This window comes from Piliocolobus tephrosceles, chromosome 8 (assembly GCF_002776525.5).
Source record: "Piliocolobus tephrosceles isolate RC106 chromosome 8, ASM277652v3, whole genome shotgun sequence".
NCBI lineage: Eukaryota > Metazoa > Chordata > Mammalia > Primates > Cercopithecidae > Piliocolobus > Piliocolobus tephrosceles.
In genome coordinates, this window is record NC_045441.1 from 35,944,705 (window position 1) to 35,969,177 (window position 24,473).

A 24,473-nucleotide genomic window follows, 5' to 3' on the forward strand; every position below is an offset into this window, starting at 1 on the left:
CTCCTGATGGGCCCTGGCACACAGACCACCTACTGGCCCATTCCAGGTTTTTCATGCTCTGACCAGACTACAGTATCAACCCTACCCACGTCCCTGCCCTCTCACCTCCATCCCCACAACCTAGTTACTTCATTTGGTTCTTGACAGAGGTGCCAGCCCCATGCCTTGGTCTCCCCTCCCCTCTTCCATCCCTCCCACCCATCCCCACTCAGCTGAGCACCGGTCCCCAGATGCAACACTGAGGTCTCCCCAGCAAGGCCTTCTCAGGGAGGATCAGGCAAGGTCTTCTGGCCCCAGGCCTCAGGGTGCCACAAAAGTTCTTACATCACAGAGAAGCCCTGCACCCTCACCCTTCCCTTCACCTATCCAAGGCCCAGATGTGAGAAGGGGCCCATGCCTGTTTGCTGAATTAATGAAGGAAGGAAGAAGGGAAATGGTAAAAGAAATACGGCCCCATGGTTCCGTGGCCAGCAATGTCCACAGTAAGCCTTGATGTATGGAGAGGGCTTGGTGAACTGCATAGCCCTCTGCAAAAGATAAACGCGTAGAACAAATGGGTGAGCAGCCAGACCATAGGATCTGTCCTAGAAGGCAGTAACCTTGGCTTGCTGTCCCTCTGACCTTCACCTTACCAACCTCATGTAAGGAAGATGATGTCCCTAGTTGTCCCACAGCAAGACAGCTAGGACCACGAGAGAGAAGCACAAAGACGCATTTGCAGCAGGGTCTCAGTGGGCAAGGCACATGCAAACAAAATCTGTAGGTTCTTATTTAAAACACTTATCACAACGGTCAATTCTGCTTCAGGGAATGTGTTCTAAGGCAATGACCACGCCTGGAAAGATGTACGTGGAAAGGCAGGCTACAGAATTATGCACAACAAGAAAAGCTGGAAGCAGTTTTAATAGCTAGCAACTGCGCTCTGGTCATTTTATGGTACTAATATAGAATGGAATTTGAATACTATAAAGTCACTAAAATATAGTAATCACATCCATATTCAATGACATGGAAAACACCCATGGGATATTAAGAAAGTTACAAAACAAAACGGACCTAAGTTTTGGTCATTCCTAAACAGTCTTACCCCACTCCTGAGGAGTCACGCCACCCCAAAGAGACAGAACTTTACTGCGGGGTGACTGAGCACATCTCACAAGTTTGCACCCAGCCAAGGAACATGAGCTCACTCAGAAAAAGGGTGAGGAGGGGCTCAGCCTCTTGGGAGCCTTGGGTGGATACCATTCACCAGACCTGCGGAAGTGCCAGGAAGATCTTCCTAAAACACCCAGTTCCCTCAGGAAGCATCTCCTCAGAGTGCCCCTGCTTCTTTCTCAAATGGGCAAGCTGGGCTCCCTGCCGCACAGAGGACAGACAAGCTTTAGCACCTGAGCTCCCGGGCAGAAGGCTGGTCTGGTGTCCACTTCCTGCCGCCGGACTCGGGAACCGAGCAAGAGCAAGTGGCTAGACTCTGGGCACGTCCTGAATGTGGATGGAGGCCCAGTGGGGCCCAGCCATGGACTGGATGGTTCTGTCTCGCTCCGGGTGTTTCCTTAAGCAAATGAGGAGACCACAGAGGAGGTGGGTGGGGGCACAAAACGTCATGTGGCTGGAGCCCTGGGTGTGGCCACCTCAGACCAAAGGGAAGGAGTTAGAGTTCCAGCATAGCCACCAGGAGCAGGGGAGCCTTTGGCTGGGTCAGGGTTCAAAACTACAGGGAAGGAGACCCCCATTGGAACAATTCGTGCCTTGGGGAGCACTTTGAAAAGTCGTTAGACATAGAGAACTATGAAAACATCTGCACTGCAGACCCCACTCATTCCACACCTGTGAATCTCAACTCAAGAAGTGTCCACAGACAGGACAGAAACATCATCCCAACACAGGCAAAGTTAAGTCAACAGACCAAGGTTCACACTGTGCACATGTGTGAGATGAGTGGAGAGTAAAAAGTGTGCAAATTCATGGAATGGAAGTATGGTTGTATCACCCTAAATTCTTGCACTTGCGGAGACTGAAATAACAGGGAATGACGTCTGCTAAGGCACAGCTGGAGTGGGGCGGGGGTCGGGTATGGAGGGAGGCTACAAAATCGTGTGTCCACGGGGAGCGATCCTTGGCCTCTCTGCAAATGCACTCCTTGTGTTAGAGTGCTTTTACAAGGAAAATGGAAACATTTAAACAGACATTGAAAAGGAGCAGCATTGTTACCCACCATATTTATCTGAATAAACCTCCCCACGCCCATCACATTCTTCTGGTACACCTAATTCATTTCTTTTTTTCATTATTTTTCTCCTGAGGCTATTTTGGCTGCAAGATAGATTCTGACAGAATAACAGGGATTTGACAAATAAAAGGAATGCTTATGGATGCGTTAACAGTAATCTTGCCAAGCCAGGAAGTCGTCTAGAGCTTGGCACATGAGTGAAGGCGAGAAACAATTTGCCTGGAGAAACAAGAAGAAAAATAACAACAAAAAATCACTCTCTGCCTCGGTTGCGGATATCAACAAGACACACAAAGGCAGACATACCTCATTGTCTTGTGCTTTGCTTTATTGAACCTGGCAGATACTGAGTTTTTTTTACAAACTGAAGGTTTGTGGCGATCCCATGAAAGTGCTATTCTCCCCCAAAAGCATGAGCTCACTTCAGATCTCTGTGTCACATTTTGGAAGCTCTCACTATATTTCAAACTTTTTCATTATTATTATATCTTTCATGGTTATTCATGATCTGTGCTATTTGATGTTACTATTGTAATTGTTTGGGGGTGCCATGAACCAAATCCATATAAGACCATGAACTTAATGGATAAATGTTCTGTGTTCTGATGCTGATGCTCTGGACTGCTCGTTCCCTCTCCTTGGGCCTCCCTATTCCCTGAGACACAACACTGAAATCAGGCCAATTAATAACCAGTAAGTGTTGAAGTGAAAGGAAGAGTCACATCTCTTAAAAGCTAGAAATGAGTCAGCGTAGTGGGGAAGGCATGTGCTCAGACAGGCTAAAAGCCAGGCCTCTGGTGCCTAACAGTTAGCCAAGGTGCACATGCAAATGAAAAGTTCCTGAAGGAAATTAAGTGTTACTCCAGTAAACACACGAATGATAAGAAAGCAAAACAGCCTTTTTGCTGATACAAAGAAAGTTTGAGTGGTCTGGATTAGAAGATCAAACCAGCCACCACATTCCCTTAAGCCAAAGCCTAATCTGGAACAAGGTCCTATCTCTCTTCAATTCTATGCAGACTCAGCAAGGTGAGGAAGTGGCAGGAGAAAAGTTTGAAGCTAGCAGAGGTTGGCTCAACAGGTTTAAGTGAAAAAAGCCATCTCCATAACATAACAGAGTAAGGTGAAGCAACAAGTTATTCAGAAGATCTAGCCAAGACCATTGATGCAGGTGGCTACACTAAACAACAGATTTCAATGCAGACAAAATCAGCCTTCTGTTGGGAGAAGATGCCATCTAGGACTTTCATAGCCAGAGAGGAGAAGTCAACGTCGGGCTTCAGAGCTTCGAAGCACAGGCTGTCTTGTGAGGGGCTAAGGCAACTAATGACTCTAAGTTGAAGCAAATGCTCATTTACCGTTCCGAAAATTCCAGAGCCCTCAAGAATTATGCTAAATCTACCCTCCCTGTGCTCTGTAAATAGAACAGGAAAGCCTGGATGACAGAACTTCTGCATACAGCATGGTTTAGTGACTATTTTAAGCTCACTGTTGAGACCTACTGCTCAGAAAAAAAGAGATTATTTTCAAAATATTACTACCTGTTGACAATGCACGTGGTCATGCAGCAACTCTGACAGAGATGTACAAAGAAATAAATGGTGTTTTCGTGCCTACTAACACAACATCTATTTTACGGCCCATGGATCAAGGAGTAATTTTGACTTTCAGCTGTTATTTTTTTTTTTTTTGAGACGAAGACTGGCTCTTGTTGCCCAGGCTGGAGTGCAATGGTGTGATCTCAGCTAACTGCAGCCTCCAGCTCAAAGCAACCTCGGCCTCCAGGTTCAGGCGATTCTCCTGCCTCAGCCTCCCGAGTAGCTGGGACTACAGGCACCTGTCACCAAGTCCGTCTAATTTTTGAATTTTTAGTAGAGACGGGTTTTCACCATGTAGGCCAGGCTGGTCTCGAACTCCTGACCTCAGGCGATCCGCCCACCTCAGCCTCCCAAAGTGCTGGGTTTACAAGCGTGAGCCACTGCACCTGGCCCTCAAGTCTTACTTTTTAAGAAATACATTTTGGGCCGGGCACGGTGGCTCACACCTGTAATCCCAGTACTTTGGGAGGCCGAGGCAGGTGGATCACCTGAGGTCAGGAGTTCCAGTCCAGCCTGCCCAACATGGCGAAACCCCGTCTCTACTAAAAATACAAAAATTAGCTGGGCATGGTAGTGTGTGCCTGTAATCCCAGCTACTCAGGAGGCTGAGGCAGGAGGATCACTTGAACCCAGGAGGCGGAGGTTGCAGTGAGCTGAGATTGTGCCACTGCACTCCAGCCTGGCAACAGAGCAAGACTCCGTCTCAACAACAACAACAAAAAAGATGGAATCTACCCTTGATAAAGAAGATGCTGTACATATTATTGAAATGACAACAAAGTATTTAGAAAATTACACAAATGTGGCCGGGTGTGGTGGCTCAAGCCTGTAATCCCAGCACTTTGGGAGGCTGAGGTAGGTGGGGGATTCCAGACCAGCCTGGCCAACATGGTGAAACCCCTTCTCTACTAAAAATACCAAAACTAGCCGGGCTGACAGGCACCTGTAACCCCAGCTACTCAGGGGGATGAGGCAGGAGAATCGCTTGAACCCAGGAGGCAGAGGTTGCAGTGGGCCGAAATGATGCCATCGCACTCCAGCCTGAGGGACAACAGCGAGACTTCGTCTCAAAAAAAAAAAAAAAAAAAAAGAAAGTTACAAAAATGTAATCGCGTAAATGTAATAAAGCAGCAACAGGGTTAATTCCAATTTTGAAGAGTTCTACTGTGGATAAAATGCTATTAAACACCATGACATGCTACAGAGAAGTCTTTCATAAAAGAGTCAACTGACGTGGCAAACTTTATCATTGTCTTATTACTTTTCTTCTTCTTTTTTTTTTTTTTTTTGAGACGGTGTCTCGCTCTGTCACCCAGGCTGGAGTGCAGTGGCGCCATCTCGGCTCACTGCAAGCTCTGCCTCCCAGGTTCACGCCATTCTCCTGCCTCAGCCTCCTGAGTAGCTGAAACTACAGGCGCCCGACACCAAGCCCAGCTAATTTTTTTGTATTTTTAGTAGAGATGGGGTCTCACTGTGTTAGCTAGGATGATCTCGATCTCCTGACCTCCTGATCTGCCCGCCTTGGCCTCCCAAAGTGCTGGGATTATAGGCGTGAGCCGCCACGCCAGGCCTATGATTGCCTTATTTTAAGGAATTGCCACAGCCACTCCAAGCTTCAGCAGCCACTGATCAGTCCAAAGTCATGAACTCGTAGGCAAGACCTTCCATCAGCAAAAAGATTTTAACTTGCTGAAGGCTCAAAAGATTGCTAGCATTTTTTAGCAATAAGGCATTTTTAAATGAAGACATGTATGTTGTTTTTCTAGACATACTGCCATTTTCACACTTAATAAACTATAGCTTAGTATAAACAACTTTTATATGCACTGGGAAACTAAAAGATGTGTACAAGTTGCTTTATCTCAATATTCATTTTATTGCAGTGGTCCAGTTGGCACCAAACTGCAGTATCTCCACAGTAAGCCTGCACACACATAATACACACATGCACATTATATGCACATACAGACACATACATGTAGGTATGCGTGCATGCACGGTATACGTGTGTGTTCATGTGGACACACATACATGTGTGTACATACACATTTAGGAACGTGAGCTTACATACACACATACGCATATGATTCTCCTTGAACGCACATGCCCTCTTTTCTAGAATAACCCTGTTGACGATTGGGCAGTAAAAGGTTCTAGTGAAAATGATGCCAACTGCAGAAGATCCTAGAGACATTTTAAAATCAAAATGTGATTTTTAGAAATTTACCCTTTAATAAAACAAAACTCAGCCACTCTAAGGAGGCTCCCAGATGGATTTTAGAGTCCCCATTCTGAGACACACTAAAAGCCAAGACCCCCTGAGCAGGGGTCTCTCCAGGCCATCTGGGGACAACTCTGCACCCCCATGAATGTGGGTGTTCTGCCTGTCCTGGGGCTCTAGGGACCCTCCGGCCTGAGTCTAGGCATCTGAAGTTCTGAGGTAGGGAACTGAGGACGACAGAGGGCCCCACATCCCTTAGGCCGAATCCACAGGCGAGCATGATTACTATTTTGTTGGTTGTTTGACTTTTCTTTCTCTAAGCCCGTAATTGTGACTTCCTCCCCACAAGTTCCTCTGGTCAGTGGGTCCATCTGAGTCACACCCTGGGGGCAGGGGCGAGTGAAGCTTCCCAAGCCAAGGGAAGCAAAGCAGAGGCATGAAGGCTGAGATCTTCAGGGGCTACAAAGTGCGGGCCCCAGACCAGATCCTGCCCACTCTCGCTGGCTGGTCTGGGGGGCATGCAACCTCCCATAAAGCCAAATGGCAAAACTCCACAAGTCTTTGGTACAGTGAGCACGGCATGCAAGGAAGGAATAGCACCCGGTGATTCTCAGTGCAAGGGTGCTGGGCAGAAGGGCAGGTCGCAGCCAAGAGGCCCTACTCCCAGCCCTCCATCCTCCAGTCCCTGCCACCAAACCATGCACCCCACAAACGATGACAACCAGGAGCAGCGAGGGTGGGGAGCAAAAGAACCTGACCTGAGCAGGGCATGCAGGATGCCTAGTCCCCATCTTCCACCAGTTGGTGATGCACCCGAATCCTGGTGTCTGCCTGGAGCACATGAGGAGGAGGCTCAGATCCACCTTGGAAAAGTCCTACCAATGTTCAGGGTCAGAACAATCCTTGAGGTTGTCTGGGAAAGTTCATAAGCGTCCTGTGCAAGGGAGAGGCTGACTTTTCTTCTTTCCTCAGGGGTGCAGTCACGGGTGAGATGCACAGCCTGTTAGAGGCTTTGAAAACCAGCGGCCGCCAAGGCTGCTTCCACCAGGACCATCAACCCTGCCTGCAGCGAGCTCACAAATGGACCTTTCTGTCCCAACACTACTATTTAACCCAACCCTTGCCCATCTAGGGGGTGCTATCTTTTAATCTTTCAAATACAGGAAAGGAAGAGTCACAATGTAGAACGAAAAAAATGGCCCTGTCCATTTCTGCAATGCCTTTCCTTGCAACACATACAGAAATCTATCTTAAGTAACAACCAGGTAAAGCACCCATATGGGTAAATAACTGAAGGTTTCACGGGAATATGACGTGGCAACTGGCAGGATATTCTCTGGGATTTTTCATCCTAGTTTGTTTTTCTAAGTGCTGACTGACTTCTCTGCCTACAAATAATTGGAGGTGCTGGGGACATTTGGAAATGTGAGAACATTTTAACCATCACCACCACTGGGGTGGCCACTAGCATGTAGGGGGAGGAGGTAGGGAGTCCACGCCATTCCTGGAGCAAACTGACCAACAAGGAATTATTCCAGCCCACATGCCACGAACCACACCTTACAGGATTACCTCCATGGTTCAAGAACGTGTGTCATGGAATTCTCCAGAGGAAGTCTCCAAACTGGAAGGACGGCCTCTTTTCCAGAGGGCTGGGTAGAAGGCAGGCGGTGAGCAGGCCTTGGGACATCTCTGCTGTCTGCCCATTGTCCCTCTGGCAAATGACGAGAACCTCTGCACCACCCCCACTCCCACCCCCACCAAGGAGGCCTGAGCACACGAGGCAGGCCCAGGCTGGCCCTCCACTGTCCACCCCCATGTGGGTGCTGACGCCTGTATACAGGACACTGCTTCCTTCAGGCAAGAATGAGAGAGCCCGCTTCTAGCATCAGAGCCTCTTGTAGGTTCCCAACATAAAAGGAAACAGGGAATTTGCCGTCCTGATAAGAGCAAGCTACAGCAAGCCGGTGTCGAGGAGGATCAAAGAGGCTGCGCCACCTCCCAGGAATGCTTCCTTGGCCTGCATTGTTTTCTTCTTTTATTCTTACCCCAGGGCAAAAGGCAAAGCTCCCAGTCTGTGCCTCATTTCAGGCTCACTTGACACTTGGCAGAGGGTCCCACATCCTCCTCTATGCAAGTGGGTGCCTCCACCGACCCCAAATGTGTCCATCACCCCGACTTCAAAGAGGCCGACCCCAGCACCTCCCCACCGGGCAGTGGAGCACACCTGCAGGGACCAAGGAAGGCCCAGGTTTTCATTCTAAGGACTTGGGGTTCAGGTCCACCTCTCCCATCACCTACTTGCAAATTTCCACTGACTCTTGTTTTCCTCGATGGAAAAACTGAGACAAAATAACTGCAGCCTCCGGAGGCAGGTTTCCCACGCATGGGGAAAGGACAGGTTCCACTGCCTCCCCCCTCAGCAGAGGGTCCCAGCTCTGCCTCCTCAGGGCCCACTCTCCCACACAACCACCCTATGGGACATTCCTCTGTGTACACCTGCAGGAAAATCCTGCTCAGGGTCCCAGGCCAAGCCCTCCTTGGTTATGTCTAAGGCCGTGAGCAGGAGAGAGCTTTGCATGACCCCCACGAGCCCTTCCACTCACCTGGGAATGGCAAAACCGGCCGCGAATCTCCCAGAGCCCAAATCTCCCCAGAAGGAGTCCAAGGGAAAGCACTGGAAGGCAGAAACAAATCTTGCAACGCCCATATATATGGACCTCCCATGTCACTCTTCCAATCCCATGTTTAATGCATATTTAAATATACAAACAGGCAGGGCGTGGTGGCGCATACCTGTAATCCCAGCGCTTTGGGAAGCCAAGGTGGGCGGATCACGAGATCAGGAGTTTGAGACCAGTCTGGCCCATATGGTGAAATCCTGTCTCTACTAAAAATACAGAAATTAGCCGGGCATGGTGACGCGTGCCTGTAGTCTCAGCTACTTGGGAGGCTGAGGCAGGAGAATTGCTTGAACCCGAGCGGTGGAGGTTCAGTGAGCCAAGATCACGCCACTGCACTCCAACCTGGGCAACAAAGCAAAACTCCATCTCACAAAAAATAAATAAATAAACAAACAAACAGACCTTGAGACACATTTTCAGCTTTTTAATAAAGAGAGCGGGAGAATTCCCCAAGGAACAGCAGAGGCAGCTTCACAACATTCCATCTTAGGAATGTGACCTTGGTGAGTTCCAAGAACTTTCTGGTGCAGGGCGGTGCCTCGACCTCGTCACACCATCTTTACGCACCCCAGGACCATGCAGAGAATGGAGAACAAGAGGCAGGGATAGGGGCTGGAAGGGGCTAAAACAAGAGCCACAGGAGCCAATCTTATGAAAGGCCAGCCCTCCTGCTCTACATCTCTGAGGACTCCATCAAACTTCACAGCATCCTATGGCCCCAGTCTCCCTGGGGCCCTTGTCCATCTCTGCACTCACTTCACCTCCTTCCACTTCCCTCATTCCAGGCCCAAGCTCCACTGTGCATCCTCATCAGGGCGATGGGGCAGCCTGGGGACCAGGACACGCAGAGAGAGCTGCTATAGCATAGGACATGGGCCCTTTTATGCAAACCCTGGCCTTCACATTCTGGGGGTCGAGCAGCCCTGATGATCTGATGAAGCTACAGACCCTCTGAGAACAATCCACACACACTACACCTGGCTTGAAGGGATTCACGATGCTGCTGAGGGTCACTGGGGCTCCAAGGCAGGAAGCTGGGTCTACATCACCTGCTCCACCCCCGGAGGACTGCGAGAGCCGGCTGCCGGTCTCCCTTTGCTGCCCACCCCAAACTGGGCTTTTATGCATCATTGCCATGGTCTGAACATCTGTGACCCGCCCCCTACCCCCAATTCCTATGTTGAAGCCCTGAACCCCAAGGTGATGGTATGAGGAGCTGGGACCTTAAGAAGGTGGCTAGGTCATGAGGCTGGAGCCTCAGGATGGGCTTAAGGCCTCATAATAATGACCCCAGGGAGCCCTCTCACCCCTCTACCATGTTAGGGCCTTAGAAGGCACCATCTATGAACCAGGAAACAGGCCCTCACCAGACACCGAGGGCCTTGATCTTGGACTTCCAGCCTCCAGAACTGTGAGAAATAAATTCCTGACATCTATAAATTGCCCAAATTAAGGTATCCGGTTATAGCAGCACAAATCAATTAAGATATCACTCTGTCCAAACCAAAACCTGGTTTTCACCATGAAATGCTGGTGTTCTCATGTCTTCCACAAATCTGCCCAACCAAAGCCCTAAACCTAACTTCTCACCCACTGGCCTTCTCTCCAGACTCCTTCATCCCCATCTCTGCTACTGTCGGGGGCACCCAGTCCTTGGTCAACACTGCCTGTGGTCTGGCTGGCTGCTCCTGCGACCCTTGAACTGGGATCCCAGCACAGACATCAGCCCACACTTGACCCCCTTCGAGGGGCAACGGCAGTCCCACCTCTCAGCACCCCAAACTTGCTCCTCCCAAATCCACCCAGAACAGTGTCCTTTCGAGGTCCTGGCTGGGGGACTTGGGGCTGTCCTGGAGCCTGAAGCCTCCAAGTCCTCAGTGAGGAACCCATGCACCACTAGATCCATATAGAAACAGGCTGTGATCGGCCAGATGTGGTGGTTCACGTCTGTAATCCCAGCACTTTGGGAGGCTGAGGAGGGCGGATCACGAGGTTGGGAGATCGAGACCATCCTGGCTAACATGGTGAAACTCTGTCTCTACTAAAAATACAAAAAAAAATTAGCCAGGTGTGGTGGCGGGCGCCTGTAGTCCCAGCTACTCAGGAGGCTGAGACAGGAGAATGGCATGAACCCGGCAGGCGGAGCCTGCAGTGAGCTGAGATCCTGCCACTGCACTCAAGCCTGGGCAACTGAGCGAGACTCTGTCTCAAAAAAAAAAAGAAAGTAACAGGCTGTGATTCCCAAGCAACCCTGTGTGACCCTGTGTGACCCTGTGTGACCCCATGTCAGGTAGGCCATGGGTGTCGCCATAGACCAACTGCCAGACCCCTGGCCTCTGACGTCAGGTCACAGTGACTGCTCACCCCAGGGATTTCCAGGTGTGACTTCACAAAAATATCACCATAACACCAGAAGTAAACTGAGGCACAGTGTGGTCACCTCCTTGTCCAGGGTCACAGGGTTAGGACGTGGTGCAATGCTGGTTGGGCAAACTTCAGAGGGGAAGCTAAGACAGATGCTCATGCCTCTGTAGCCCCACACACCTAGGTTTATTCTTCTGTAGCTTGAGGGTGATATTCTAGTGCTTTGTCCTTGTGTCTCAGAGTTGGGCACATGGAGCACAGGATGCTCAAATTCCTGGAACCTTATTCTTAGGGGCCTGCATCTTATCACGCTGCCTTTGGCCACCACTGAGAGTGTTAGAGACTTGTGTTCCACTTCTCTACTGTGGTGGGTGCAGGGTATGACTGAGGACTACGCAGGGACCCTACGGGACCACCCACCTCAGGATTCAGCCTCAGAAACTTCTCTACTTTCCAGAATAACATGTTTCTGTTCACGGTCTGTTTTTCTTAACTGGTTTTTTTTGTTTTTTTTTTTAAATTGCTTAGATACCAAGAAACAATTCAAAACCATTGTTTCCCTCATCACAATGGCTGCCTGGAAGCTCATAGCCAAACCATGCAGTCACCTCAGAAGTGTGAGGCTGTGTGATTCCTTAGGTGGGTTGCAGGTATCAGCAAGGAGCCAATTTTTAAAACAAAATTTGCTGAATAAGTAAACGGAAGAGTCAAGCAACATTTTAGAATGAAAAACATGGCCACAATATTTTTCTCCCAAGACTCATCAAAAGGTGGAATCTATTTCCTACCCCTGGCATCTGAGCTGGTCTTGCTTTGGTCAATGGAATAGAACCTGAGGTTTTGCCTGCAGCTTCTGCCTTTGCCCTTGGGTGACCTGAGATGAACCTGCTCAGAAGCAGGACCACGCAGACAGAAAGGCTGGGCTGTGAAGACCTGCTGAGCACAGCTCCCACGTAGCCAGCCCACTGGACCTCAAGAAAGAATTTATTTTCCTTTAAACCACTAAGTTATGGGGTGGTCTGCTTCACAGTACATAGCTGGTTCGGCCACTGAGTCTACTGGTAATCTCAAGAAGTCAATACTTACTAACAGCCCAAAGTGGCAAGGAATTGAAGCACAGTTGCAATGCAGTTTGATAGGTAAACATTTCTCCATTGCAGTAATGATGGCAAAAATTCCCTGTGCACCCTGACCATCCAGGGGAGGAGTGGCCTCCCTTCCCGGGACTGACCCAGTGTATGTCTCTGACCTGGAGATCGTTCTGGAAATGGAAAAGCCAGCTCATTTTTCCTCAACAGAGTTCTGCAAAAAAAAACTTTGTCATTGATAGTTATCTTAAGTAGACTCAAAGAGATGGAATTAGATTTATTTGGTCAAAGGTGGATAAACACTTGAAAGGTCACACCCTTCAGTCTCGTCTGCTGCCTTGTTTTTCTTCCCTCCCAAAATGGAGTTTCACTCTTGTTGCCCAGGCTGGAGTGCTATGGCACTATCTCGGCTCACTGCAACCTCCACCTCCCAGGTTCAAGCAATTCTCCTGTCACAGCCTCCCAAGTAGCTGGTATTACAGGTGCCCACCACCACACCGGCTAATTTTTGTATTTTAGTAGAGATGGGGTTTAATCACATAGGTCAGGCTAGTCTCAAACTCCTGACCTCAGGTGATCCGCCCGCCTTGGTCTCCCGAAGTGCTGGGATTACAGGCATGAGCCATCATGCCCAGCCTAGTCTGCTGCCTTCTACTGGAGTGCAACATTTCACAAAACTCTGCAACCAAGTTTATGGGACATCCTCGGAGATGGTATGGCAGCAGAATTCTTTTTGGTGGAATTCTTAACTACATACAAAACAAGTGAAGTCAGTCTCTTGGCTGTGCATGGGAAAAAGACTTTTCTCTCTGAAGATGACATGGGTAAGAACAGCATGGATAAATTCAAGGCACACAAGAGATGGGTTTCAGGACAAGTCAACTCCATGGGCACCTGGGGATAATTCAACTCAACAACCGGTTGGGAGCCAAGACACGGCCCCACCTCCAGCTCCAGGCCCAGCCCTCTCTGGCCATACCCTTCTTTAGCTATGCCCGTTCTCGTTCATGTCCCTAACAGCAAAGCTAGGCAAAACTCCCTGGGCATCCCCAGGCCAGGCCCTCTGCCTGGGCACACGAGGATCACCTAGAGTGACTGAGGCAGATGGGAGTGGCCACGGCCAGGAGCTGCATGGGGACCCGCCAGAATCACAGAACCCCTCCTGCCTGGAGCCCCCCTTCAAGGACTCTCAAACCTAGGCCAATGATAAAGATCTAAAGTCCACAGCCCTACTAGCTGGACGGTGAGATAAATACGTAAGAACAGCTCCTAAGCTGAGGGGAGCTCACACTTTCACGAACGTCTCCTGGGTGCTCACTCTGAAAGGTGCCCTTGAAGAAGGCCTTTTCACTAGTTTCGGTAGAAAAGCTTCAGGATGCAGTGATGACCTCCTGGGTCCCGGGCCAGTCAATCATAGGGCAGGACTCACTAGCTAGATCAAGTGCCCAACCTCTGATGTCAGGATGCTCATTCCCTCTGGAAGACACCAACCCTATCCTGGGGAGATCCAATCTCACCCCCAGGGTGTCCTCAAAGCCGACTTACAGAAGCCCTGCCCCGGTTCTCCAGAAAGTGACTCACCTTTGTGTTCCACAAGCCTAGTGATGGGCAGTGTATTACTCATGACAGCCCTGGGTTGAGGCCACTGAGCAAGTAGGACACTATTGGTGGCTTTTCCCACACCCACTTGCCAACCAGCATAAATCTTCCCACTCCCCTAGACCACCGTCACTGTCACAGTCCTGATTCCTTGCAGTGGTTATTAATTTTATGCATCCTCTTGGCTAGGCCATGGTATCTGACTATTTAGCCAAATATCAGTCTAGATGTTGCATGAAGGTATTTTTTACATATGATTAACATTTAAGGCTGGGCACAGTGGCTCACGCCTGTAATCCCAGCACTTTGGGAAGCCGAGATGGGCGGATCACAAGGTCACGAGATCGAGACCATCCTGGCTTACACGGTGAAACCCTGTCTCTACTAAAAATACAAAAAGTTAGCTGGTGTGGTGGTGGGCACCTGTAGTCCTAGCTACTCAGGAGGCTGACGCAGGAGAATGGCATGAACCCGGGAGGCGGAGCTTGCAGTGAGCCAAGATTGAGCCACTGCACTCCAGCCTGGGTGACAGAGCGAGATTCTGTCTCGGAAAAAAAAAAAAAAAAAAAAATTTAAACCAGTGGTCTTTGAATAAAGCAAATAACCGTCCATAACGTCAGTGGGGGCTAATCCAATCAGCTGAAGCCCTTAAGAGAAAAGACCGAGATTCCGAATTCTGCTCCAAGCTGCCTTCAGACTCAAGACTGCAACCTTGCCAGTTGCGGTGGCTCAAGCCTGTAATCCCAGCACTTTGGGAGGCCGAGGCGGGTGGATCACGAGGTCAGGAGTTCGAGACCAGCCTGACTAACATGGTGAAACCCCGTCTCTACTAAAAATACAAAAATTAGCCGGGCCTGGTGGCGCACACCTGTAATCCCAGCTATTCGGGAGCTGAGGCAGGAGAATCACTTAAACCCAGGAGGCAGAGGAGCCGAGATCCCGCCATTGCACTCCAGCCTGGGCAACAGAGCGAGACTCCGTCTCAAAAGAAAAAAAAACAAAAGACTGCAACCTCAAGAACTGCTAAAATTTATTCATATATATATGCATATATATGTATGCATATATATGAACATGCCCTGTTGGTTATATTTACTGGACAACCTGACTGATTAATACCACTAAGATCTTGGCTGCCTCCGCCAACCTATTCCCATTCACCTCTCAGTTTCCACAGCACCTTCTTTTCCTCTGCAGACATGTCCCCTTCTCACAGCTTGATCCAGATGCATACATGGCTACCTACTTGCTCCTGAGTTCGTAGGAATTCAACTCCTCGTTGTAAGAAAAGCAGACTGACTTGCACACAAAAGAAGCTCGGTCTGCATCTCATTGGTGAAAAATCAAAATCCTCAACCAGTAGAGCAGGCTATAAAGACACTGGCCTCCAGAAATGTTGATTTTTTTATTTCTTTTTATTTTATTTTATTTTATTTATTTTTTTGAGACGGAGTCTCGCTGTGTCGCCCAGGCTGGAGTGCAGTGGAGCCATCTCAGCTCACTGCAACCTCCGCCTCACGGGTTCATGCCATTCTCCTGCCTCAGCCTCCCAAGTAGCTGGGACTACAGGCACCTGCCACCACGCCTGGCTAATTTTTTTGTATTTTTAGTAGATACAGTTTCACCGTGTTAGCCAGGATGGTCTCAATCTCCCGACGTCGTGATCCACCCGCCTCGGCCTCCCAAAGTGTTGGGATTGTAGGCATGAGCCACCGCGCCTGGCCTTTTTTTCTGGAGACAGAGGCTCGCTCTTTCTCCCGGGCTAGAGTGCAGTGCTGCAGTCTCAGCTCACTGCAACCTCCATCTCCCAGGTTCAAGTGATTTTTCTGCCTCAGCTTCCCGAGTAGCTGGGAGTACAGGCGCATACCATATGCCCGGTTGATTTTTTGTATTTTTAGTAAAGACGGGGTTTCACCATGCTGGCCAGGCTGGTCTCAAAATCCTGACCTTGGGTGATCAGCCCACCTCAGCCTCCCAAATAACTGGGACTACAGGCATGAGTCACCATGTCTGGCCAACTTTTTATTTCTTAAGGTAATAAGCCAGTAGGTGGGGAACAAAGTTAAATATAAACAAATGCAGAAAATATGCACAAATTTACACTAGTTACTAACACCAACCTCACTTTCCAATTTCAAACTCTGCTGGATTTCTTAATCTTAGGCAAAAACTCACATTTGGGGTTCAGGGAGCTAAAAGGAGTTATCCTAAGTATGAGAACTGTAAATGCAGCTTATTCCTCACACAGGCTCTGAGAGGCTTTGGAAGAGCAACCAGCCACAGTCTGATAGCATGATATACGTGGATTACTGCAAAGCCACGTGGAACTTTAAAGACATCTCAATTAACAGCTTCACTAGGGTTTCAGATTAGTACTACATATTGGAAAAAAGATTAATCCAGATGAGTGGTTCTAAACCCTGTCGAGCCCCAACCCAAAGTGTCTGATGCAGGAGGTCTATCTGGGGTGGAACCCAGGACTGGCATTCCTAACAGTTTCCAGGGGATGCTAATGCTGGTGTCAGGACCTCACTGTGAGAACTGCTGACTTAAGACAGCACTCATCCAAAAACATGGACTCCTCATCAGAGCCACCCAAGCAGCAGCTTGCCTGGTAGGTGAGCCTGGGCAAGCATCTATCATTTGGCAGTGATCGCAGCCACATTGATGTCTCCACTGCAGTTATATAGCGTGCTGCCCAAAGGTACTCAGGGTGCTCCTACAGAGTCAGGGTTTGAGAAAAGGCACACATCTTTGTTTTGTCAGATTTGCAAACCACCTATGGAATCAACACAATAAACACGATTCTCTTCCGTTCTGCGCTCCCTTTGACTCTGAAGAGCTTGCTCCCCAAGCAAAAGGGATTGCTAAGTAACAGTCCGATTACATGCAAGATAGATAGTGTTTCTAAAGTGTTTAAAAACAGTTAAGAACTACTACTGCATAACTCCTAAGGGAATAACTAATTCAGGCAAAGGTCATCTTTGGATGTTAAAATGGTTGAAAGTTGTTCGGAGTTGTTAAACTCTCAAAGGTAAGAAGGGAATCAGGGTCTCAATCAAGTGATCTGACTTAGCGGGCCAACAGCAGGACAAAAAGACATTCCATCTCATGGCCAGGAGCGGTAACTCATGCCTGTAATCCCAGCACTTAGGGACACCGAGGCAGGTGGATCTCCTGAGATCAGGAGTTCGAGACCAGCCTGGCCAACATGGTTAAAACCCCGTCTCTACTAAAAATACAAAAAATCAGCTGGGCGTGGTGGTGTGTGCCTGTAGACCCAGCTACTCAGGAGGCTGAGGCAGGAGAATCACTTGAAACAGTGAACCAAGATGGTACCACTGCACTCCAGCCTGGGCTACAGAGCGGGACTCCATCTCAAAAAAAAAAGAAGAGAGACATTCCATCTCTTAATGTGAGGCAAGCAGAGGCACCTCACGCATACGTAATCATTTTTCAAAAACTGCTTATCCTGAATCTAATGAGGAGAGAAGAACCATACAAATCCATACTGTGCAAAATCTATAAGGAAACTGGCCTGAGCCCTTTGAAAAGGCAAAGTCCAGGAAGAAATAACATTGTCCCTATTTTCAGATGGCATGATTATCTACATGGGAAATCCCCAGGAATATACAAAACAAAACTTTGCAAGGTCACAGGATACAAAGTAAACATACAAAAGTTAATTGCACTTCTATGTACTAGTAATGAACACACAGGCACAAAATTAAAAATACAAGGCCATCCACAATCACTTTAAGAAGTGAGGCCTAGCGCAGTGGCTCACATCTGTAATCCCAGCATTTTAGGAGGCCAAGGCAGGCGGATCACAAGGTCAGGAAATTGAGACCATCCTGGCTAACACAGTGAAACCCTGTCTCTACTAAAAATACAAAAAATTAATCAGGAATGGTGGGGGGCGCCTGTAGTCCCAGCTACTTGGGAGGCTGAGGCAGGAGAATGAAGTGGACCCGGGAGGTGGAGTTTGCAGTGAGCCGAGATGGCACCACTGCACTCCAGCCTGGGGACAGAGCGAGACTTCATCTCAAATAAAATAAAAAAAAAAAAAAAGTGAGACACTTGGGTGTAAACCTGAACAAGACATATACAGGACCTGTATGCCAAAACTACACAGATGCCAATGAAAGACATGAAAGATAATCTAAATAACTGAGAAGATATATCATGTTCATGAACTGGAAGTCTTGCAACAGGTGAGTGATTAAGTAAACTATGGTACATCCCTCGCAGGTAACACTGCTCAGTGATAAGGAACAAGCCGGGCCTAACATGACTCACTCTGCCAGCTGCCCCCTAAAACGAGAGGCTCAGGCATCCGACTGATTCTCCAGCCCAGTGCTGTGACATGCTGATTTCTAAGCTGCCTCCACCTTGCTGTCTGTACCCACAGGCACCCTGGCAAAACTCCACTCTGGGGGCTCCCCCAAGACCCTCTGAGAGGCTGCCCTGCAATCAAGCCCTTGAAAAGTTGGCACAGGTAGCCCCCAAAGGAAAGACCGGTGATTCAAAACACTAAGCCTTGGGCTCCAGAGAGCCCCAGGGCCTGCAGGAGAGGGGAGGGAGAGGCCAGTCAGGCCACAGCAGCAGTAACATAGCCCCGAACGGGTCACGGGGTCGTCTTCCTTCACCTTCGAGATGTGGCTGGCAGAACTGGGGGCTCCGGAGCAGGCAGGATGGAGACAAGCAGACTGTGGATCGGAGGGCCCCTTGCCCCACCATGTCCAAGCTGAGATGGTGGGCAAGCTACCTTGCCCTGCATTCACCTTCTGAGTCTCAGTTTCTACAGAGTGAGTGAGGGTTAAATGTATCTGAGACACAGCAGGCACTCACTAAACATTAGCTGCGTGAAAGGAATGAGTGAGTGAATGAATAAATCAACAAAGGAAGGAACAAGTGAATCTCCCTGCACAGGGCCTCACACACAGTCAATAATTCATGCCAGCCACTTCCCTGCCCGCGGCCTCCCCTCTGCGGTGTGCACCTTCTATGCACGGCAACAAGCCTGAGGTCTATGAGCGGCTGCTGTGTCATATCGCATTCGCACAGCTGCAAACAGAACAGTGCGTTATGGAAACCCCGGCAGATGTGGGGGAGTCGTGAGCGGCACCCACGTGATACCCTGCCATGTGTTTTACCCAGGGCCAAGGCCAAACGCCAACTGTTTGACACAATGGCCCTGAAGTGGGCTGCCGCCTCTTTGAGGAAGGACAGATGGATCTGCAGATAGAGCGATAACTTGTACCGGGACACCCTATCTCCTCCTCACTGTGACTGTGAACAAAGCCCACAGTATTCACAGCATGGCCACCATCACTGCCCCCACTCCTCCGCTGGGCCGGGATCTGAGCAGTTGCTCATCTGAGAATTGATGTGCTTCAGACATGAAGCTTATGTATTATCCACCAAACATCTCTCCAAAATTTGCCCAATGTTTTACGTGCACTCAGTCCCTGATGCAGAATTTGTGAACCTGATCTGGGGGTCTCAGCACAAAGCAGAAAGGGGGAGAGGAGCCATTTTCCCAGGACCAGTCTGCTGCATACCCAACATCTTTATAAGAACAAAACCTGCACAAGGGTCCAGGTGCAGTGGCTCACACCTGTAATCCCGGCACTTTGGGAGGCCGAGGAGGGTAGATTACCTGGGTTCAGGAGTTCCAGACCAGCCTGGCCAACATGATGAAACCCCGCCTCTACTAAAAACACAAAAAAAATTAGCTGGATGTGGTGATGCGAGCCTGTAATCCCAGCTACTGGGGAGGCTGAGGCAGGAGAATTGCTTGAACCAGGGAGGTGGAGGTTCCAGTGAGCCAAGATGGCACCACTGCACTCCAGCCTGGGCAACAGAGTGAGATTCCGTCACAAACATACACGTATACATACATACACACATACATACATACTACACAGGGGCCGGGCGTGGTGGCTCACGTCTATAATCGCGACACTTTGGGAGGCCAAGGTGGGTGGATCTCCTGAGGTCATGAGTTCGAGACCAGCTTGGCCAACATGGGAAAACCTCGCCTACTAAAAATACAAAAGTTAGCTGGGCGTGGTGATGGTCGCCTGTAATCCCAGCGACTTGGGAGGCTGAGGCAGGAGAATCACTTGAACCCAGGAGGCAGAGGCTACAGTGAGCCAAGATTGTGCCACTGTACTCTAGCCTGGGTGACAGAGCAAGACTCTGTCTCAATAAAAAGAAAAAATGGGTCGGGCACGCTGGCTCACGCCTGTAATCCCAGCACTTTGGGAGGCCGAGGCTGGCGGATCACCTGAGGTCAGGAGTTCACCACCAGCCTGGCCAACATGGTGAAATCCCCTCTCTACTAAAAACACAAAAATTAGTTGGGCGTGGTGGCACGCGCCTATAATCCCAGCTACTCGGGAGGCTGAGGCAGGAGAATCACTTGAACCCAGGAGTTAGAGGTTGCAGTGAGCCAAGATCACGCCATCGCACTCCAGCCTGGGCGACAAGAGCGGGACTCCATCTCAAGAAAAAGAAAAAACAAATAAATAAATATTACACAGGGATTACACAGTGCTGATGCGTCTGCATCAAGACTGGAATACATTTTGAGAGGAAGAAAAAGGAATTGATTCATGCCATTTGGCAGTACGGATTTGAAGCAAGCAAACCCCACAACACACTGTCCAAGAATATTCTTTTGTGCTGAAGTCACAGCTCCGAAGGTGCAACTCTTCTCAGCGAACCTGCATGGACTGCTGGGGGCATTGTCATCAACTTTCAATAACACAACAACTAGCAATGTGGCTATTTTCCAAGGAAATAACAGTAGGCTAGATTCTCAAGTCTGTAAGATGAGTTGTAAATGGTTCTCTTCTGCAAGTTAAAGGAATAAGTTACAAAGCAAAACTCCAAGAACAAAAGTTGTGGCCCTAATAAAAACATGAACAAAATCCTGGGAAAATGTGCCAGCATTTCCCTCTCTCCTCGTAAGCAATCACTTCTAGAATGTTTCCATCTAGATGTGTAACTGTCCCCTCCCATTGTGAAGTGTGCCCAGTGGGCAGCGGATTGGGAGGCCAGCTCCTGGCTGTCCAGAGGATGGAATGGAGGCTCTGAGTGATGTCACACCTTGGCAAGTACATGTAGCTAACTCTAAGCTCCTTCCAAAGCTCTTTTTTTGTTTTTTTGTTTTTTTTTTTGAGACGGAGTCTCGCTCTGTCACCCAGGCTGGAATGCAGTGGCACGATCTCTGCTCACTGCAAGCTCCGCCTCCCGGGTTCACGCCATTCTCCTGCCTCAGTAGCTGGGACTACAGGCACCTGCCATCACGCCCGGCTAGTTTTTTGTATTTTTAGTAGAGACGGGGTTTCACTATGTGGGCCGGGATGGGATGGTCTAAATCTCCTGACCTCGTGATCTGCCCGCCTCGGCCTCCCAAAGTGCTGGGATTACAGGCGTGAGCCACCACGCCCAGTCCCCTCCAAAGCTCTTATCTTTTCTTTTTTTTTTTTTTTTAGCAGCAGCCTTCTTGTCCTTGGAGAACTGAGGGATACAAACAAGTATTACACAACCCAATCCACAGAATGTGAGCAGATGAAGGCCATGGCTAACTGGGCCTCAGGACAGGGCACCGGGCCTCCAGTGGTCAGCGTCCCACCCGGATGACCAACCACAGATGAAAGAAAAGGAATCGAAGGTTACCTGATTTCCATTGGAGAGAACCTCGGGTACAGGGTGTCGACAGCTACTCCTAATAGCTCAGTGAGGTCTGTACTATCAACCCAGTTTTCAGTACCACTTCAGAGAAGTTTGGGGACCATCCCAGGACCACAAGGAGAACAAGTGGCAGGGATGAGAAGGGGTGCCACCTGGGTTCCTACAAAGCCTGCTCCCTTTCCGCTTCACCCCCAGGGTAAACAGGCAGGACAACGCAACCACAGGCTGCACCCACGCTGGGGCCTTCCTCTTGTTTGCTCAAAGCCATCTGGCAGTATGTGAAACGGAAAAGCTGGTGTCCCCAGAGCCTGGCTGACAAGAGGCGGAACCATGCAGAAAAACCGGTATGTACAAATGAAAGGAGAGGCAGTACTTCCAGAGGGTCAAGGAGACTCCAGACAATAGCGATCACAGTCGGCCAAAAGTCTCTGTCAGCTCCCACTCATTCGCCCAGCTCATCTTGGCATTGAAAACGGAAGCTGGGTCTGTCTGGAAATCAGCTGGAACGTTTTTGGCTACAGAGCTGAACTCAGCACCAACAGCCCCCAGCTGGCCGCTCACCAAGAGTCCTGGTCACAGATTCACAGGCCAAGGTCGGCATTAAGCAGCCCAGTGTGTGTCTAGCCCTGTCAGCATGCCGCTGGTCACACAGCTGTGCTTGCCCCGTGCGTGGTGTCCCAGGAAACCACGCTTCGGAAGAACTAACCCAGCCTGTGAAGAGCTAGCTTGGCAGGAGTCACAGCACCTCCCACCCCTCTCGCCGGGGCCCACAGGTCCTGGCAGCCAGCCATCAGGGAGAGGAATGCAACTCCGCAGGGCATGACCATGCAGAGGGGCCACCTCACTGCTAGGTGTGAGGCTGCACAGACCTCCCAATGGGCTCTGCACAGACAGACAACCAGACACCCGACAAGCTGTAGCTGATGTGGCGTGGGCATGTTCTAAAAGCAGCAGCATTGACAAACATCTTTTACTCACAAATAGCCAGCCCGGCAGCCAAGGCACCATTTGGAGTAAGGCCATCCCTCCAGGGCGTTCTGAGAAGTCCCTACAATCATAAATGGGAGGGTGACACCCAGAGACTGGCAATGCCCAGGTTGGGATCCAGGTTTGGGAGAACCATTGGCGTGATAGTCACACACACAACTATGCTTCTCATGCCCACCGCTGCAAACACCTTCGTGGGAAAGGAAAATGAATGATAGTGTGTTCTGTTATCCCGTGAGAAGAGTGAGCCTTTTAAAAGTGAATGAACACCATTCCAGTTGTCGCATCATCCCTAATAACAAGCAACATGCCGGCCAGGCACAGTGGCTCACGCCTGTAATCCCAGAACTTTGGGAGGCCAAGGCGGGCGGATCATGAGGTCAGGAGATCAAGACCTTCCTGGCTAACACAGTGAAACCCCATCTCTACTAAAAGTACAAAAAAATTAGCTGGGCATGGTGACGTGAGCCTGTAGTCCCAGCTACTCAGGAAGCTGAGGCAGGAGAATGGCGTGAACCCGGGAGGCGGAGCTTGCAGTGAGCCAAGATCGCACCCCTGCACTCCAGCCTGGGCAACAGAGTGAGACTCCGTCTCAAAAAAAAAACAAGCAAAATGCACAGTACGCTCTCAATGACCTATGTTTTGGACTATTCCTATTTAATGGAGGTTGGGGTGCGGAGTTAAAGAGCAACACACGACCAGGCGCAGTGGCTCATGCCTGTAATCCCAGCACTTTGGGAAGCCGAAAGTGCTTTGGGAGGCGGGCAGATCACCTGAGGTCAGGAGTTCGAGACCAGCCTGGCCAACATGGTGAAACACCGTCTCTACTTTTAAAAATACAAAAATTAGCGGGGTTGTGGTGGCACACGTATGTAGTCCCAGCTATGGAGGGTGAGGCAGAAGAGTCACTTGAACCCAAGAGGCAGAGGTTGCAGTGAGCCAAGATCGTGCCACTGCACTCCAGTCTGGGCGACAGAATGAGACTCTGTCTCAAAAAAAAAAAAGAGCAGCACATACCAACTCTCTGTGTTGCGGGTTACCTGTCTCACTCAGTTTTCATCAGAATTATCTGGTTACACCTGTATCCTTGCCAGTGGAAAATGAGAAAGGTCTCACAGGGATACGTGGGGAGTTGCCACCAGGGCTGCCCCAGAAATCAAGGGGCACATGTGGCCCAGGCTTGGGAAAACATTTCTCAAACCATGTGGTCCCAATGCAGGCTGGATCTCCAGAGGTGGGGCCCACCCACCAGTCCTTCCTTCAGAAAGAGGCCACGGCCCCAAGGACTGGAACCCAACCAAGCGACTTAACTATTCATTATGCTAATATGCCCTTTGTTGAGGGTCCAGGAGCCAATGCCCTGATACAAGCCAGCAGGGCAATGCCTTCACCCACATCACGAGCAAGCCTATTCTTCCTTTGTGGGCTGTGCTCTTGGAAATTTCAGTGCAGACTGTCTCCACCTCCCACCCTGGGAACACCCTGCCATCCTCCACGCTGCCTCCCACCAGCCCACGAGGTTGGTCGGGCATTGGTCTCAAATCTGCAAGCACCATGGAAAGTTACCCAGGGCTTTGCCACAGTTCTCCTAAAGGGTGGAACACCCTACCTTGTGTCTTTGTATTCTTCTTTGCCTTCTGCAAATCCCCTTTGCTACTCTAGAACACAGCAGGCGGCCCTGCCCACAGCCTCTGCCCACGTTGCCCCTCCATCGCAACAGGTCCTTCCTCAAAGCCACCTAGGATTTAGTCCCTCACCTCCCCCAGTCCAGCATCCCCTTGGAAAGAAACACCAGTTGACCCCAGATAGAACAACCCACCACAGCCTTGCCTCTGGGCCTGCAGTCCTGCCTAGCCAGGGACCTCGAGTAATCTGGAGGAGGAACATTAGGATGAGTCTGCCTCCTCCTTGAGCCCCCAAATCTCACCAATTCTGCAAATGCCCACGTTGGAAAAGATGCCAGTAATTCTGGTTCAACATGTTCCAAGGAGGGGGAAA

General features: G+C 49.7%; 1 protein-coding gene across 3 annotated transcripts in view; it reads right to left on the minus strand.

Annotated features, from left to right (window-relative positions):
* TNS3 (tensin 3) overlaps window positions 1–24,473 on the minus strand; it is a 307,112-nt gene that overhangs the window by 275,064 nt on the left and 7,575 nt on the right. The window contains exons 1-2 of one of the 3 annotated variants that reach the window (XM_023226392.1): window positions 8,846–8,887; window positions 8,656–8,726 (exon numbers count right to left, since the gene is read on the minus strand). The exons of 1 other annotated variant lie outside the window; for it this stretch is intronic. The gene's annotated coding sequence lies outside the window, so the exon portion shown is untranslated. Of the gene's footprint in view, window positions 1–8,655; window positions 8,727–8,845; window positions 8,888–24,473 lie in introns of those variants that run through there. One more of the 3 variants, XM_023226394.3, reaches the window with a different exon arrangement.